Source organism: Oryx dammah, unplaced genomic scaffold, assembly GCF_014754425.2.
Source record: "Oryx dammah isolate SB20612 unplaced genomic scaffold, SCBI_Odam_1.1 HiC_scaffold_21, whole genome shotgun sequence".
NCBI classification, from domain to species: domain Eukaryota; kingdom Metazoa; phylum Chordata; class Mammalia; order Artiodactyla; family Bovidae; genus Oryx; species Oryx dammah.
In genome coordinates, this window is record NW_024070205.1 from 22,142,051 (window position 1) to 22,158,496 (window position 16,446).

The 16,446-nt window shown below is 40.2% G+C and overlaps 1 non-coding gene across 1 annotated transcript; it reads left to right on the forward strand.

Moving 5' to 3' along the window:
- The first annotated feature begins 12,082 nt into the window (after positions 1–12,082).
- Positions 12,083–12,154, forward strand: TRNAS-GGA. The gene has a single exon. It is a non-coding gene; the product is annotated as a tRNA-Ser (tRNA).
- Positions 12,155–16,446: the final 4,292 nt, after the last annotated feature.

A 16,446-nucleotide genomic window follows, 5' to 3' on the forward strand; every position in this document is an offset into this window, starting at 1 on the left:
TAACAAGTGGTGCTGGGAAAACTGGTCAACCACTTGTAAAAGAATGAAACTAGAACACTGTCTAACACCATACACAAAAATAAACTCAAAATGGATTAAAGATCTAAACATAAGACCAGAAACTATAAAACTCCTAGAGGAGAACATAGGCGAAACACTCTCCAACATACATCACAGCAAGATCCTCTATGATCCACCTCCCAGAATACTGGAAATAAAAGCAAAAATAAACAAATGGGATCTAATTAAAATTAAAAGCTTCTGCACAACAAAGGAAAGTATAAGCAAGGTGAAAAGACAGCCTTCAGAATGAGAGAAAATAATAGCAAATGAAGCAACTGACAAACAACTAATCTCAAAAATATACAAGCAACTTATGCAGCTCAATTCCAGAAAAATAAACAACCCAATCAAAAAAAGGGCCAAAGAACTAAATAGACATTTCTCCAAAGAAGACATACGGATGGCTAACAAACACATGAAAAGATGCTCAATGTCACTCATTATCAGAGAAATGCAAATCAAAACCACAATGAGGTGCCATTTCACACCAGTCAGAATGGCTGCTATCCAAAAGTCTACAAGCAATAAATGCTGGAGAGGGTGTGGAGAAAAGGGAACCCTCTTACACTGTTGGTAGGAATGCAAACTAGTACAGCCACTATGGAGAACAGTGTGGAGATTCCTTAAAAAACTGGAAATAGAACTGTCTTATGACCCAGCAATCCCACTGCTGGGCATACACACTGAGGAAACCAGAACTGAAAGAGACACATGTACCCCAATGTTCATCACAGCACTATTTATAATACCCAGGACATGGAAGCAACCTAGATGTCCATCAGCAGATGAATGGATAAGAAAGCTGTGGTACATATACACAATGGAGTATTACTCAGCCATTAAAACAGAATACATTTGAATTAGTTCTAATGAGGTAGATGAAACTGGAGCCGATTATACAGAGTGAAGTAAGCCAGAAAGAGAAACACCAATACAGTATACTAACACATATATATGGAATTTAGAAAGATGGTAATGATAACCCCGTATGCGAGACAGCAAAAGAGACACAGATATATAGAACAGACTTTTGGATTCTGTGGGAGAGGGAAAGGGTGGGATGATTTGGGAGAATGGCATTGAAACATGTATACCATCATGTAAGAAACGAATCGCCAGTCTAGGTTCGATGCAGGATACAGGATGCTTGGGGCTGGTGCACTGGGACGACCCAGAGAGATGATATGGGGAGGGTGGTGGGAGGGGGGTTCAGGATTGGGAACTCATGTACACCCATGGCAGATTCATGTCAATGTATGGCAAAACCAATACAGTATTGTAAATAAATAAATAAATAAATAAATAAGAAAAAAAATAAAATAGAGTAATAATGATTCTTGGTTTCTAGTTCCTGTCTATGACTTGCCCCTCAGAAGACAAGTCAGGGCTGTTCACCATCTAATCCTAGAAGCTTAGCTGGATTCTAATCCTGGCTCTTGAAATTTCAGATTGCTGTTATTCAGTTGCCCAGTCATGTCCAACTCTTTGCGACCCCATGGATGCAGCATGCCAGGCCTCCCCGTCCCTCACCATCTCCCAGAGTTTGCCCAAGTGCATGTCCATTCGGTGATGCGAACCAGCCATCTCATCCTCTGATGCCCTCTTCTTCTGCCCTCAATCTTTCCCAGCATCAGGGACTTTTCCAATAAGTCAGCTGTTCACATTAGATGACCAAAATAGAGTTTCAACTTTAGCATCAGTCCTTCCAACGAGTATTCAGGGTTGATTTTTCTTAAGATTGAGTGGTTTGATCTCCTTGCTGTCCAAGGGACTTTCAGGAGTCTTCTGCAGCACCATAGTTTGAAGGCATCAATTCTTCGGCCTTTCACCTTCTTTACGGTCCAGCTCTCACAGCCTAAACATTCATGTTTAAAACGGAGGTAATGTATCTGTTAGATTGAAACATATAAAATTACCATTTTGTTGGGGCAAATGGGTCAGATATTGATAACTTCATATAACTCAACTTACTACATCATAGGATTGTTGTAGGTGAAATGAATAATGCATGTAGAGTACTTACCATAATGCCTGTCACAAAAGTTCTCAATATATGCAAGCCATGATGATCATAATGATTTTTATCTAAGATGGCAACTGAGGTCTTACTGGACTCCTGCCTTTGGTTTAATTTTTCTAAGTGGCACCAATCAAATGACTAGCTTTATCTGATCATATTTTAAGGGTAAAGAGCAAGCAGGTAGTCCCTGAAGCCCACTCTTCCCAGTTTGTTGTCTTGGACATAATACTGGACAAGAATTACAGGGGTCTCATGTCCCAAATAGACATGTTCATGCTCCAAAGACCCTTGTGGATATATTCCCAGAGCTTCTCCATAAACTGAGTGATCACCTTGAAGACTTGACCTCACACTGCCCACTTTGTATTGCTGTGACCACGACTGAGTCATTTAATATTTGAGTGCCATGTCATTTAATATTTGTTTCATTTTCAAACAAATACTCATTTGAGTATTTTGTTGGTTTTACTCATTTGAGTATTTCCTTGGTTTTAGGCATAAATGTGCTGCTTTCACAAACAAAACTTTACCCTCGTGGTAATGTTGTCATTCATTATTAATTCATTCCATACATATTTATTGAACACTTAGTCGATGTCAAAGATTATATTAGTCAATGGATAAGATGGTGACTAAATGAAAGATAGTTCCTGGGAGCTAAAACAGACATTAGAAACATACCCTTATACAACTAACCAGGCTTCCCAGGTGGCTCAGTGGTAAGGAATCTGCCAGCCAGCGCAGGAGACATGGGAGACATGGGTTTGATCCTTGGGTTGGGAAGATCCTCTGGAGGAGGAAATGGCAACCCCCTCCAGTATCCCATGGACAGAGGAACCTGGTGGGCTACAGTGCATGGGGTTGCAAAGAGTTGGACATGACTTAGCATTTGAGCATGGACATATGCATATACAAGTAAATATAAAATTTGAATTGTGTGAAGTACTATGAAAGGTATTATGGTAGCAAGAAATATAGAACTTATTAAAGATTAATTTTTATTGGAGTATAGTTGCTTTTTGACATTGTGTTAGTTTCTACTGCACAGCAAAGTCAATCAGCTACACACATACCCATTCTTTTAAGGATTTCCTTCCCATTTATGTCACCACAGAACACTGAGTAGAGTTCCTTGAGCTCCACAGTAGGTTCTCATTAGTTATCTATTTTACTCATAATATCAATAGTATATACATGTCAATCCCAATCTCCCAATTCATCCTACCTCCACTTCTCCCCACCCTGGTGTCCGTACATTTGTTCTCTACATCTTTGTCTCTAAGAAACACAGAGCTTGACCTAGTTGTGTGAGGGCTTCTCCGGTGACTCAGTGGTAAAGAATCTGCCTGCCAAGCAAGAGATGTTGGGTTTGATTCCTGCACTGGGAAGATCCCCTGGAGAAGGAAATGGCAACGTACTCCAGGATTCTTGCCTGGGAAATCCCATGGACAAAGAAGCCTGGCAGGCTACCGTCCATCAGGTCGCAAAGAGTCAGACACAGCTTAGCGCCTAAACAACAACAGATGTAGGACAGATGCTGATGACTAGCACTCACAACACCTTGGAAAGGATTAAATATAGATGTCTAGGACATGTGGTTCTGTGCTGGAATACAGGGATTAGAGAATGGCGTGTGGATCACTTGCATTCATAACTTGCCCCTCAACCAGATGCTCTTGTGTATGGTGCAACCTACACAAATGCATGGGAAAGCTTGGGTCAGGGGGCTTTCTGGAGGAAATACTGTTAGAACTCTTGTTACCTGAGATGGGTAGAAACTAACTGTAAATATGAGATGTGTGTTTGTATTCAGTAGCATTGAGAGTTGGAGCAGTGCTTGAGGCAAAGAAAATTGTGTGTGCAAAAACCTTGTGGCAGGAAAAAACAGGATCCACTTGAAAAAAAAACAAAAGCCAATAAACTAGAGTTCATGGAGTAATGAAGGGCAACGTGGCAATCAAACCCAAGAAATAAGCAGAGATCAGAATTTATGGGCCTTGCAAGAATATACAATGGAGAAAAGACAATCTCTTTAACAAGTGGTGCTGGGGAAACTGGTCAACCACTTGTAAAAAAGTGAAACTAGAACACTTTCTAGCACCATTCACAAAAATAAACTCAAAATGGATTAAAGATCTAAACTTAAGACCAGAAACTATAGAATTCCTAGAGGAAAACATAGGCAAAACACTCTCTGACATAAATCACAGTAGGATCCTCTATGACCCACCTCCCAGAGTAGTGGAAATAAAAGCAAAAATAAACAAATGGGACCTAATTAAAATTAAAAGCTTTTGGACAACAAAGGAAACTATAAGCAAGGTGAAAAGACAGCCTTCAGAATGGGAGAAAATAATAGCAAATGAAGCAACTGACAAAGGATTAATCTCCAAAATATACAAGCAGTCCATTTTTCAATACCAGAAAAATAAATGACTCAATCAAAAAATGGGCTAAAGAACTAAACAGACATTTCTCCAAAGAAGACATACAGATGGCTAACAAACACATGAAAAGATGCTCAACATCACTCATTATCAGAGAAATGCAAATCAAAACCACAATGAGGTACCATCTCACACCGGTCAGAATAGCTGCTATCCAAAAGTCTACAAATAATAAATGCTGGAAAGGGTGTGGAGAAAGGGGAACCCTCTTACACTGTTGGTGGGAATGCAAACTAGTACAGCCACTATGGAGAACAGTGTGGAGATTCCTTAAAAAACTGGAAATAGAACTGTCTTATGACCCAGCAATCCCACTACTGGGCATACACACCAAGGAAACCAGAATTGAAAGAGACGTGTGTACCCCAGTGTTCATCACATCACTGTTTATAATAGCCAGGACATGGAAGCAACCTAGATGTCCATCAGCAGACGAATGGATAAGAAAGCTGTGGTACATATACACAATAGAGTATTACTCAGCCATTAAAAAGAATACATTTGAATCAGTTCTAATGAGGTGGATGAAACTGGAGCCTATTATACAGAGAGAAGTAAGAAAGAAAGACACAATATAGTATATTAACACATATATTGGAGAAGGAAATGGCAACCAACTCCAGGGTTCTTGCCTGGAGAATCCCAGGGACGGGGGAGCCTGGTGGACTGCCGTCTATGGAGTCACACAGAGTTGGACATGACTGAAATTACATACCAATACCAACAACACATATATATGGAATTTAGAAAGCTGGTAATGATGACCCTATATGTGAGACAGCAAAGCACAGATGTAAATAACAGACTTTTGGACTCTGTGGGAGAAAGTGAGGGTGGGATGATTTAAGAGAATAACATTGAAACGTGTATTACCATATGTGAAGTAGATCGCCAGTCTAGGTTCAATGCATGAGACAGGGCACTCAGGGCCGGTGAACTGGGACGACCCTGAGGGTTGGGATGGGGAGGGAGGTGAGTGGGGGGTTCAGGGTGGGGGACACATGTACACCCATGGCTGATTCATGTGAATGTACGGCAAAAACCACTACAATATTGTAAAGTAATTTGCCTCCAATTAAAATAATTTACCAAAAACAAAAAACAAAAGACAAAACTGTGGGCCTTGGAAGGGATTTTGGACTCCATCGTGAAGGCAACGAAGAGTCATGTAACTGTTTTTAGTAGATGACAGTAACAGAATTACATTTTTGTTTTTCAGGATTATTTTGGATGTTAAGAGGAAAATGGATTGGAGAAAGTTGGCAATGGTGCATACAGGGCAGTCAGTTTGGATGATGCTACAGGTGAGAAATGATAGTAGCTTGTAATAGTGTGGCATTCAAGGAGATGGGAAAATTGTGCATTTCAGTAAATACTAGGAGGTAAACTTGATAGAGTTGCTGATTGATTGAATATTGGGGACATGGAGAGGAAACAGTCAAGGACAATGCCAAAGGTTTTGGCTTGTGGAATGGCACGGATGCTGAAGTCATATCTTGTGATAGAGAATCCTTGAAGAAGCCCGTGTTGGCCAGGAGAGAGTCTGAGGTTGCATCCAAATGGAATTATCAGATAGGTCATAAGACATACCAGCAGATCAGAGGAGAGATGTGTCAAAGACAGACATTTCTGAGGTGACTTTACAAAAGTAGCAATTAAAATCATAGGAATGATTGAGATCACCAAGAAATAAAACATAAGTAAGACTAGAAAAGCAGAGACATTACTTTGCTGACTAAGGTCCGGCTAATCAAGGCTATGGTTTTTCCTATGGTCATGTATGGATGTGAGAGTTGGACTGTGAAGAAGCTGAGCACAGAAGAATTGATGCTTTTGAACTGTAGTGTTGGAGAAGACTCTTGAGAGTCCCTTGGACTGCAAGGAGATCCAACCAGTCCATTCTGAAGGAGATCAACCCTGGGATTTCTTTGGAAGGAATGATGCTAAAGCTGAAACTCCAGTACTTTGGCCACCTCATGCGAAGAGTTGACTCATTGGAAAAGACTTTGATGCTGGGAGGGATTGGGGGCAGGAGGAGAAGGGGACGTCAGAGGATGAGATGGCTGGATGGCATCATGGACTCGATGGACGTGAGTCTGAGTGAACTCCGGGAGTTGGTGATGAACAGGGAGGCCTGGCGTGCTGCAGTTCATGGGGTTGCAAAGAGTTGGACACGACTGAGTGATTGAACTGAACTGAACTGAACTGAACTGAACACTAGAAGGCTTAGAAATGAGCCTGCGGGAATTCTAAACTTGCTGGCCAGGTGGGTGAAGATAAAAGTTCTTATATTCATTTTCCAGAAACTATGGTTCAGAAAATTTGAGTAATTTGCCCGAGGCAAGTGGCTAGCAAATGGTGAAGGTGGAATTTAAATCTGTATTCTTTACATTCCATAATTCTCATTCACCTACTATATCACAGTTTTCAGTTTTTAAAGTTTTTGAAAACTCTGAAGACTATTCCCATTATTTGATTCAGCATTGAATAACTATTTTCTTCAATACAGCTTTCTTAAAAAGTAGCCTAAAAGAAACATATAGCTGAGAGTGAGGAAAAAAAGGCAAAGTGGGTGCTCTAAAGAAGGATAAAAACCAAACTCTACCAGCCCCTGGGAGCCAAGAATTCACTAGCCTAACATAATTAGGTGTTCACTTAGCACTCAGTGATTAAATGACTTTACACCAACTTGAGAAAAAAAATTAGTGTGAGGTGCAGCAGACACCTCCAGGCTCTTTCACAAAACCTGCCATTACGGCTGGAGTCTGCTGCTGGCTCCTGCTGCGTTAGTAACTGCACTCTCACACCTCTGTGGAACATGCTGGCACTCCTCTCTCCCTGTCTCAGGTCAAAAAGCTGAGAAATGGGTCCCAGCAAGTTCTGGTTATGAGGTGCTGAACTTCTGCTGCGTCTGTTGTAGGCAGCATCCCCTGGCGGTGGATGGCATGGGAATAAGTCCAAGAGTTTTGTGAAATAAGCTAGAACTTAGAAAATTTGGGGAAGAGCTTTCGAGGTCGATTCTGTCCTGAGATGACTGGGTGGCATGGGTTACATCTTATAGATGCCTTTAGATTTCTCTCTCTTCATAATTAGAAGCCAGGAGGGGATTCTGACATGGAAACTGCCCTAAAAGGAAAACCGAAAAGAAGGGTTTAAATGATATGGCTCTGATAGGCCAGGAGCACTGAAAATTTCACTTTAATTTTTTAAGGGCATGAAAGTGATTCATGTAATCCAAATGCTAAGCAAACTCAAAGTATTCTCACCTACCCAGTTCAGTTCAGTCACTCAGTCATGTCTAACTTTTTGCACCCCCATGGACTGCATCACACCAGGCTTCCCTGTCCATCCCAATACCCACCCACTTACATAAATGAAATTTAAGGTTTTAAAATGTCTTACCTAGAAGTGGAACACTTGAAAAGAATCCAAGTTAGGAAAAATTGGGGGCTGCATAGAAATTGATTGCAGACAAAGGTGTCCCTTCTGGGATAGCCACTTCATATTCCTTGTTTTATAGAAGTTCTAATTAATATTTAGCTATCATGGAACCTTCTTCTACCTCCAAGAGCTCACAGGGACCAGGAAGTGGACTCTACCTATACTGATTAGTTTTCATCTGGTAATGGTGACTCTCCTTGGCTTACCAAAAAAGCAGTAACTTGTAGATCTTAGAACATGGAAGTGACTGGGAGCATTGGGCTGTTGTTCATAGCTTTTAGATTCTTATGACACTTCTCGGTTTCTCTAATATGATGGTGTGGGTGGGATGAAGCAATGAAGAACGTATTAGGTGTGGAGTCCAAGAATCTTCAGTTTCAGTCCTTATCCCGCAATTTGCCAGATGTGTGACCTTGGCTAAGTCTTCTAATTTCGGTAACCAAACATGTGTTGATTCTGACTAGCAGGCTTGGCCACAGCCAAATAATTGGTTTTCCAGCCTTTTTCAAAGAATTTGTAATTTTTTTCTAAGGGCAGTGGGAGCTAGGGGGTGATCTTGAGCCAGAAAGTAGCATAGTTAGGTGTGTATATTAGAAAGATCTCCCTGGTGTCAGGTGGGTTGGGTAGAGATGAGGATAGATACAGAAAAACAATCAGGAAACATCTGCAATTTTCTAAGCAAGATATATGAATGCAAAAATTAGGAAAATGATAACAAACATGAAAAGAAGGTGACCAATATGAGACATATTAAGAAAATAGGAAAGAAAGACATAGTGGAAGTTGATATGAGCCTAAAGGAGGAAAAATGACTTACAGATTTCTGGTATGTGCTACTCTATAGATTAAGCTGCTTTTACTGAGCTAAGAAATAAAGGGAAAGAGTCAGGCTTTATGTTGATGACAGTGAATTTCTTGGGAGAAAGCTCAATTTGAGTTTCATATAAAAGATTTTAGATGGACATGTGTGGTGAACAGCTCTGGTACAAACCAGGAGAGAGTCTTAGTAAGAGATAAGGCTTTTGAAGCCAAATATTTATACATAGTAGATGAAGTTGTGAATGCAGATAAATCACACAGAGTGGGCACTCACAATGAAAAAAGGACTGAGAACAGAATCCCCTGGGAACATTAAGCACTTAAGAGGCAGATGGTAGAAGGAGAGCCAGGAAGTACAATAAATAATTATCAAAGCAAGTAAAGGACAATCAGAAGAAAGAATAAAGTAAAAAGCAAAAAAGAAGAAGAAGAAAAAGGTCATAAGGAAACCTAGAAAAGAAAAAACTTCAAGGAAAGCATGGCCATTAGTGTCAAAGTCACTAGACAACTAAGCATGATAGGAACTCAAAAATAGTTGCCTGAAATGAGTTGCAAAGATGGAATAAGAGGTATGTGGAGGTATTGTATAAGTTCATTTATTAAAGGAAAATAGCTTATAGATAATAAGTGTAGGATAAAGGAAAAAATTTTTTTTCAGTTAGAAGAGACTTGAGCCTATTTCTATCCTCACAAACTAGGAAGAAATGGCCAGGATGAAAGAGAAATTAGATAGAGGAGCCTATAGATATGGTCAGAGTCTTAGAGGTTGAGTGACTGGAACCTTGTTTAAGGGAGAAGGCTAAACTTTAGGTAGGTTCTTTTCTTCCTTTGAGACCAGTAAGAGGGAGATAAGAAAGGTTGTTTGATTATTTGTAAAGGGGTGGGTAACAGCTCATGGAAATTCTCAGTGACCATTATTGTTTTTGTAGTGTGAGAAAAAAAGTCAGATTCAAAGAGTGTGGGAGAAAAGGATTAATTATGTGTTCAAGGAATCTGGTAGTTTGTAGTCGTTGTAAATTCAACAGACCCAGACCAGGAAAATATTCAAAGATTAAAGGACATCAAGGAAGATCCAGCTGAAATTTAAGGCCTTATCTCAAGGGTGGCATCAATCTAGAAAATAGTGATTTTTCTCCATTAGTACACAGCTACTAAAGTATAAGAATGCAGAATGTGAATGTTTGGATTCATTGATGATAGGGATTTGCTTTAAGGTAGACAGCTAAGGAACCAAGGTGGAAGGAGTTCAAATTGTAAGCCAGGGAGTTATTGATTGATGAACCGTAGAATAGAGGCTCTATGTGAAAGGATGAAAGTCCACAGAACAGACCTGGTGGACCCGGAGTAAAGTAAGGGAAAAAGAAAGATCGATATTTTGAAGGTTGAAGTTTAAAAAAAATGGATTTTAAAATTTGGCATGGGGCAGAGCTGGATGTGTCAGAGCCAAGCAGTCGGAATGGATTGCTAAGTGAAAAAGTGGGTAGACTGCAAGGGATTGAGGACACCTGGATCAAGGTTATGATCTGATTGTCCACAAATGAAGGAATATAGGATCATGGCAGGGGCGTGGGTAAAGAGAAAAATTGCTGAGATGTTACATAAAGTTGAGGGTGTTACCTGCAAATAACTGAATTATAGTGTTAGAGTTTTATATGGGATCCCATAAGCAGAATCTTTTGTTCAATCTCAGTTTGAAGCCAATTAAGAAAGACAAGAGTTAAAACAGGTGAGAATCAAAAAGGTGATCTTTATCACTGATAAAATTAATTTTCGACAATGTAGCTTATCTCTGCCCATAAGTCTACTGTCCAATAATATTGAACCCTAGGCTAAGATACCCAGGCTTAGGAAACCCTGAACCTCTACAGGTTTCTTTTAGGGAGTGAGAGACAGACCCCTTTCATATATGATCAGAAATTAGGAAAGAAGATATGCTCTTGAAAGTAGAGATTCTAAAAGGAGAGGGACAGAAAGAGACAGATCTAGGCATGCCTATATCCTTGGCCAGACTTAGGTCATCCAACTTCATGAAGGGAGAAGAAAGGGTCTAGGAGTATAAAACTAGTGATACTTTTTCCACATGAAAGGAAGTATAAGGGTTAGAAACAGATTTTTACTTCTCATGTCTTGAATCAGAAAAATACATCATCCTAGGTGTTCCAAGTAGAAAGAAAGACTTTAAAAAAAATTGAAGCATACAGTTACGTACAGTAAACATGCAGAATAGAATTCTAGGAAGCTTCTCATCAGCCTTGTAGAAAGGAGTAACAATGGTGAGATGCTTTAGAGCAATTCAGCACATGAGCATATATATGCCACCTAATCTACAGCACGAAGAAACTGATGCAGATGGCAGTTGATTATATGTCAAAAGAAAGTTCTGTGATATAACACTGAAGTGGTAGAGGGAAGCCAGGAAGACAAAGATTCCTTCTCAGGGCCCCATGATACATATGGTGTGGGAAAGTAAGTACCTTCTGTTTTGAACTGAAAGTGAGAACATAGCTTTTGAAGGCAGCCTTATTTCCATTTACTAAGAAATTGAAAGGCTGAAAAGGCAGAGGTTTTCATTTTCCATGAAATGTGGATCCCAGTGTGCACAATGAAAGCAGGAGAGTGAAGAGAGTACACGTCAGTGATTTTAAAAAAAGAGAGAGAAGAGAGAGCAAGAGGCGGAATAGAGATATCAATGTTGTTAGCTTCTTCCATGACATGAGAGAGACAAGGCTGGTTCAGCTTGGCTCCAACCAACAAGTGGATGCTCACAGGGCATCCATGTGGCTCCACTGAAGGGGAGATCGATATGATCTTTGTCAGGGATATCTTGGTTGTAAAAAATACAAACCTCTCCAGCTAAAGAAAGGGATTAGAGAAAATGTATAAAACTGGGCACAAAAAAGAAAGTTCAGTCTCAGGAACTGGAAAAAACCTAGACTACTCTGTCTGTCTCTCTCTGCAACAAGTATTCCCACTGACACTTTGATCAGCACATCTACTTCGTTCTTTTCTCTGTCAAAACAAGTTTTATCTGCCTCGGCATGAAGGAAGTACATGGGATAGACATGCATCTAAGAAGTTCCTGCAACACAGGCAGAGTCTAAAAGAAAAGTACAGATCCTGGAACAGTGAGGACATAGGAAAAAGCAAGATGAGAGATAAGGTCTTATCTATTCCATTATCTCTAATTCCTAGGATTAATTTATCAGTCTTCTCTAAGGTTGTTATGAGAATCACATGAGAGAAATTTATAAAAGTAGAACATAAATATAAGGTATCTATTGAGATTGAGGCTTCCCTGGTGGCTCAGAGGTTAAAGCATCTGCCTGGAATGCAGGAGATCCGGGTTCGATCCCTGGGTTGGGAAGATCCCCTGGAGAAGGAAATGGCAACCCACTCCAGTACTCTTGCCTGGAGAATCCCATGGAGGGAGGAGCCTGGTAGGCTACAGTCCACGGGGTCGCAAAGGTTGGACACGACTGAGTGACTTCACTTTTGTATCACTTATTGAGACTGGATCAGGTAATTATCAATCGAGAAAATTTGAATTCTGTGTTCTACCCTGAGTTGTTTTTGAGTTTCCAGTCTTCTTCTTGGCCTCAATTATTGGGAATCTTTTGGAGATACATATATACATGCTCCAGTCCACGGGGTTATAAAGAGTCAAGCATGACTTTGTGACTGACAACAGCAACAAAATTTTACTTCCAGAAAAGCATCTACTTGTGCTTTATTGACTATGCCAAAGCTTTTGACTGTGTGGATCACAACAAACTCTGGAAAATTCTTAAAGAAAAGGGAATATTAGACCACCTGACCTGCCTCCTGAGAAGTCTATATGCAGGTCAAGAAGCAAGTTAGAACTGGACATGGAACAACAGATTGGTTCCAAATCAGGAAAGGAGTATATAAAGGCTGTATATTTTCAACCTGATTATTTAACTTATATGCAAAGTACATCATGAGAAATGATGGACTGGATGAAGCACAAGCTGGAATCAAGATTGCCAGGAGAAATATCAATAACCTCAGATATGCAGATGACACCACACTTATGGCAGAAAGTGAAAAAGAACTAAAGAGCCTCTTGATGAAAGTGAAAGAAGAGAGTGAAAAAGTTGGCTTAAAACTCAACCTTCAGAAAACTAAGATCATGGCATCCAGTCCCATCACTTCATGGGAAATAGATGGGGAAACAGTGGAAACAGTGGCAGACTTTATTTTCTGGGTCTCCAAAATCACTGCAGATGGTGACTGCAGCCATGAAATTAAAAGACACTTGCTCCTTGGGAAAAAAGTTATGACCAACCTAGACAGCACATGCTTTTGAACTGTGGTGCTGGAGAAGACTCAGTCCCTTGGACACCAAGAAGATCCAACCAGTCCATCCTAAAGGAAATCAGTCCTGAATATTTATTGGAAGGACTGATGCTGAAGCTGAAACTTCAATGCTTTGGCCACCTGATGCAAAGAGCTGACTCATTTGAAAAGACCCTGATGTTGGGAAAGATTGAGGAGGGGAGGAGAAGGGTACAGCAGAAGATGACATGGCTGGATGGCATCACTGACTCAGTGGACATGAGTCTGAGTGAACTCTGGGAGCTGGTGATGGACAGGGAAGTCCCAGTGTACTGCAGTCCATGAGGTTGCAAAGAGCCAGACATGACTGAGCAACTGAACCGAACTGAATCCGTTCTTTTTCTGGCCTTCATCACCATGATAACTATGTCTTGATTTTTACACTCTAGCTTTTATATGTGTTTACAGGCTCAAATTAAATTCTTATTTAGGGTCATTAACCAAGATGTCTACTGTATTCTGAGTATAGCAGGACCCCTACTTTCTCTATCACTAGGTAGAAGAAAAGATCCTCAGTGCCCTACTAACCTCTTGGTGGACCTTAGGCTTTTTGAGTCTTAAACAAGCAGTTTATAGTCCTAACCATGTAGTGGTTCACAAAGCAACTGATGATTTCTATGATCCCTTGCCAGAGCCCACATGGTGATCAGGGTCCTGCCCCATTCCCGAACAGTGCCATTTCTGCCTTTTCCACACTCCACACATTAGAGCCCTGATGGACGTTTAGGCAACCCTTTTCATGAAGAATGGAAAGGTATCCTGAGACAGTGCAAAGTGAGAGGATCAAGAATTGGGAAACTTGCGTCACTAACTCATTCTCATAACACACCAGGGATAGATGGTCTCTGTCTCATAGTTAGAGTGTTTGGAGGGAGATCCACATGAATATGCCCTCTTTCTTGACAACTCTCTGTTTACCCCGTTTACTCTTGTTCTTGTTATGCGTCACTCTTCAAGGTTTTCTCCCCGAATGTGGGGAAGCCAATCGGCTCTTTCAGAAAACCCATGAGAAAGGAGTCTAGAGTCTCTGTGTCTACTTGAGTTTTGGAAACATCAGTATTCCAGATTTCAGATAGATAAGTAGACTCCTTCCTTTGCCCTGAGGTTTGCTTACTCTGAGTAGGGACAGACTGAACAGAGCAATAGTGAGAAGGATAATTTGCTTGTGGTTCTAACTCTCCACTCCTGAGGACTGGGATCAGTTTCCCAAATGCAAACATTTCTTGATACAGCTAGTTGAAGAATATCAGTTTATTCCCTGAAAGAGGAAAGTATGTTCTTCCTGTTGACATGACTTTAAACCTATATCTTGAGAAATAGAAACCCTGACAGTACTTTTAAGGAATATTTGATTACTTTCTGAGCCTCTTTTTATTACAAAGAGCCTTCACATTGGTGGAAAATAGCATCTGAGTCTTATGTGATGAAAATGCCACTCCAAGTAGATTCTTTTTGATCTCCAAATTTCTTCTCTGATAAAAGAAAGCTTGTTTTGCCACATTAAGATTCATATTATATCTTCTGTGTATGTGTGATTCTCATCAGATATCTTGACCTGTCCCTAATAGGTGAATCTTACTGTGCAGGACTCCACCATGTAGTTTTGTAGCACAAAAAATAGAGTCACTTCTGTGGCACTGGAGTGAAGCCATGGCTAACTAGTTCTGAAAAAGCTTGATCCTCCAACACTATTCTAAACGATGTACTTTCTCATACTTTGTCTCTGTTCCTCTTGTAGTTAAATAGGATAAATGTCCTCTATATTCAGTAATGTCTGGAATACTCTCCTTCAATCTGTTGGAGTGATCTAATGGAGAGGTGAAAGAGATTAAAAGAGAAGAAAGCAGGGAGGGGAGAGGAAAGAAAATTAAAGACCTAAGGATTTGAGCTATTTTGTCACTGGGAATTGAATTGAAATTGAAGGAACTGCAAGCCAGTTTTAACCAATGAACTGAAAGAAAGCTTACTCTAAAAAGTAAAGATGATATGCCTCATGGTAGATAAAATAGTGTGTGTTTATTATGACCTGGATATTTTATGAAAAGGATAGGAACTTGAGGAGGGCCACTTCCCTGCCCATAGACATGTTAGATAATATCAGACTTGAAAAAAACAAACTTTGTAATATTGTTCTGGCCCTAAAGTCATGTAATTCTAGTGACAAGACTTACTAAGAAAACATCACAAGTGGGTCATATTAGGCTTTATGTAATCAGGAGCCAAAATACAGAATATAAGCTGTGGGATGACAGAAGAGAGCAACTCAAGTGGAAATGGCCCAGTTTTTATCTTTAAGAGGCAGGATTGTTCATCAGAGAAATACATCTCTTGGCTAAGCTGTGGCTTCATTGATTCCTTCTCCTATGGGCTGGTAGTTCTGTTTTTGATCTGTCACCTGCTGCTGCTGTTACAGATATGGTAGCCAAGACGCATGGGTAATTCCTCCTCTCTACACTTTACTGTTAACAAGAATGCTAGGTTTCTGACCCTTTTCTTTTTTACTAACTTGCTTCCTATACACCTTCAGCCATTTCAACTTCTGTTCCTTTTTGGTTTTGAACTGTTTACTCCAGGGCTTACGATCAGCAAGATCATACTCAAAGAATAAGAGAAAGAGAGAAGGCTAAAGTTCAATGCCTTTGCATGTAAGCTCCTGAATATGGTTTCAGGGTATTTCAAATATTCTATTCTGAACAGTGTGTAATGGTAATTGATAGTGCTGAAACTGAACAGTAGTTTTAAATGGATATCAACAGGATGAGAAGATCCTACCTGTTCCTTATTCAGTTCCTACTTCTCTATCAGTCCTGCTCTCTTGGTTGTACCAAGGCTGCTCTCTCTTCCAGGTGATGGTTAAGCCTATCCCTCTCCTCCTCTTACATATCTTATGGAAAATGTTTTTGTTATCTGCAGCTGTCAGGTGGATGTGAAGTAGGGAATATGGCTCAATGAATACACAAATGTGCAGCTGGACCACAGCCCCTTCCAGAAGGTGGCTGGAATATAAATCAGTGAACTTGTACTTCTCAAGGAACTGGCTGCCATTCGAGGGCTTCTATACACAAGGAACTGGAAGCAAGTGAGAAAAGTCCCAGTGGAAATAGGTCCTGCAATATTTGGAGAGGTTGGCTAAGACAGGGTATGAAAAGCAATTCATGAAACAAAGCTAAACACAACATGATGTCTGTTGAGCTTTAGTTTGTTTATCTCCCTTTGAACTGAGGGGAGTCTCTGTTTTTCTTTTAGCATCTCCCTTTTGCCAGGTATTGGATCCACAGTTTTTGTTTCTGAGTTAAACAA